Here is a 2,981-nt window from a genome sequence, read left to right as displayed (position 1 = left end):
GCTTTAAATCTGATTTTTGTTCAAACAGCCGAGACAAACTGGAATATCGTGAAGGCTTGAAGAGAGGAGGCGAAATATTAGAAAGAGAGGAGAAAAGACAAGAAGAGGAAAGAGGGGGAGAGAAGGCAGCCCTGTAATTAAAGGGTATATATGTGAGATTTTAACATTAATATAGCAAACAACTGTTTGCTGTGTAAAGATATAGTGGATTCATGTTGTCCTGACATCACACTCCCTTTGCCTGTGTTGCTATCCTCTCTGTGTGTGTTTACCAATCGGGTCCAGCTGTGTGTAGATGTATGTGAGTCCCTCTGTTTCCAACAGAGTAGAGACATAAACTGTTGTTTTTCTCATCGGCATCGGTTGATAAGAGGATTTATTGTGATCAAACCGGAGTTGGTGATTGTTGGAAGAGTGGGAATACTAACAAAGACGGTTTCTGTGAGTTTTATTTTGTTTCTGTGGACTTTACGAAGAAGGTACGATGGTACAATGTGAGTTAAAATGACCGTTTTTGTCTCTGGAGTCTGGTGGTGAGCGATAACGATATTATGGCTGTTTCTGGTTAAACTAAAGGTCTATCTCCACATTTCCTTAATATTGTCAGAAACTTTGACTAACAATCTTAGCATGTCAGTGGCAAAAACAACAACTTTTAGTGGACGTACTTTGACGGGTGCGTTTGATTAGCTAATGTTGCCGCCATTGTAGTTTGTTTTTGTGGACATTTTCACAGCAAACTTGTTGAATTACGTCTTTATTTCAACCGTTGTTGGAAAAACTAACAAAGACATTTTGGTGAGTTTCATTTTATTTCATTCCTGTGTGTTTTGTTGATTATCTGCCAGGTAAAATTACTGGTTTTGTCTTTGGAGTTTGGTGTGCCATAGCGCCCATTTGTTATAGTCTGAGATGCTGCTGCTCTACTGCAACATCTAGTAGTAGTTCTTTTTTTTTTATATAACCTTTAAGCAAAAGTATAGAAGTGAGCACAGAGAATAGACACAATAATATAAAATCTCAATATATACTTTTATAGCTTACAGATGTTGCTGTGTTTGTGTGTGCTGAAGTTTAAAACAGTCGAGTAGACTGAATGAATGAAAAAGACTCTGGAAGATGATGTAAAACTGAACCACAAGCCAAAGTTTCTACAAGCAGAATCATGTTTCCGCTGTGTTTTCTGACGTGAAACTTAAGATCTACAACAACACAACATGCAACATGAAAAAAAAAACCCTGGTGTTACTCAGCAAAGACCGCGGGTCAGAACAGATGTGACAGTAACACTGCAACAGATGGACTCTGAGCTCTACCAGACCAACAACATCCAGCCTCTGAGCCTGTCACCGGGGCCGGTAAACCTGGAGAACCAGCATCCCTGCCCTGCCTGTGTGTGTGTGTGACTTTTTATCCACTAAGCCAGGTGCTCACCTGTGTCTGAGAACTCAAATCAAACAGCATTTTCCCACACCTAGCAGCTCCAACAAACAAACAACATCAACAACCAGCTGTTTGTTTGCTCCTGAATGTCATGGCAACCGCTCCAAACTCCAAACTTTTCAGTTATATTTCAAGCAGCTGGCACAAGTCGAGGTATTGCATCTGAATTAGAAAAGTTTGATACTTTTTTTAATGTTAACATCCACAGTGTTCTGTAGTCCTTTAAACAGACTGTACAGAAACATCTCCCACATGTTTTCCAGTGGAACAACCAATAGGAGGAATTCTGTAAATATTCTAATAAAGCAAGCACACAGGTTCAGACACCTTTCCTACCCTAAAGGAGCTTAAACGAGAAACCAAACCTTCATTTTACATTCTCATTTAAAGCCTTAGAAAAACCCATAGCACAACTCCAAATGATCAATCCCAGCTGTTATATTAAACCTACCTGACTGGATGAAGAACCGGTTATTCCCAACTGTCACTCTGAGTCCTCCACACCACAGTGGCTCAGCGGAGTCATATCCAACACTGCTGGGGAGCTCCTCTGCTCGCCTTTCTTTCTGTGTTAATGTGTGTGTGTGTGTGTGTGTGTGCGTGTGTGTCAGTGGGTTTGGCAGCTGCCTGTTCGGTCCTGATAGCATTCAGTCGTGCAGCAGCAGCTCCAGAGGGTTTCACAGCGACGTCAGAGGCTGGAAGCACAACAGTGAATAAAGTTCCCTCCTGTTTTCTTCTCTCAGCTCTCCTCCTCACATCTCCTCCTTTCTCCTTCTCTGCCACACACTGCCTCTCCTCTCCTCTCCTCTCCTCTCTCCCTCTGCTTCTTCTCCACTCCCTCTTTTGTGTTTCTCTCCTCCTCTTTCAACACTTCCCACTCAGACAATCTGCTCTTTTCTGTTTGTCAGCTTCAATTAATGCACCTAAGAATCACCTCCTCCTTCCTCCCTGCTCCTGCTGATTCCTTTCTGGTCTCAACACTCCTTCTCCTGTCTGCTCTGCTTCTCCTCATCTGTCTCCACTTCTTTCTCAACTCTTTTTTTTCTCACGTTCTGCCTTCGTCTCTCCCTCCCTCAGCGCCCTCAACACTTGTCATTCTCAATTTCTTATCTGTATCTCTAACTCTTCATGGCTCTCCTCCTTCACCCTCCACTCCTCCTTTACTCCCACTCCTCTCTTCTCTTTCTTTTATTCTGTCCATTGCCTCTCTGTCATCTCTGATCTGTCATTTTCCTTCTTTCCTTCCATGTGACTCTTCTTTCTGTGCTCTCTCTTTTCCTCTGCTAAATCAAATGTCTCTCTTTCTCTCTCTTCTCCCGTGGGGACACTTTCTGTTTCTCCCCCCTTCCTCAGTTTCCCAACAACTGTCCTCCAGTCTTCTCAGACTCCTCTTTCATCTTCACTTTCCACTCCTGCCCTTCCACTCTACTTTCTTTCTCTATGTTCTTGCTTTTTCCCTTTCTTCTGCATTTCAGAGTAAATGTAAATGTTTCAGAAACTTTGTTCTTCTACTTTCCTTCTTTCTTTTTCTTCCCCTC

General features: G+C 42.5%; 1 protein-coding gene across 1 annotated transcript in view; it reads right to left on the bottom strand.

The window, feature by feature from the left end:
- Positions 1–2,656, bottom strand: part of ripor3 (RIPOR family member 3) — a gene marked incomplete in the record, with an annotated part of 59,393 nt that extends 56,737 nt beyond the window's left edge. Inside the window, 1 exon segment of the mRNA XM_035661809.1 lies at positions 1,895–2,656.
- Positions 2,657–2,981: the final 325 nt, after the last annotated feature.

The sequence above is a fragment of the Morone saxatilis genome, unplaced genomic scaffold (genome assembly GCF_004916995.1).
Source record: "Morone saxatilis isolate NCDOM2014 unplaced genomic scaffold, NCSU_SB_2.0 Contig18, whole genome shotgun sequence".
Classification (NCBI taxonomy): domain Eukaryota; kingdom Metazoa; phylum Chordata; class Actinopteri; family Moronidae; genus Morone; species Morone saxatilis.
Note: the sequence above shows the minus strand (reverse complement) of the source record. Positions and strands in the feature narration are given on the sequence as shown.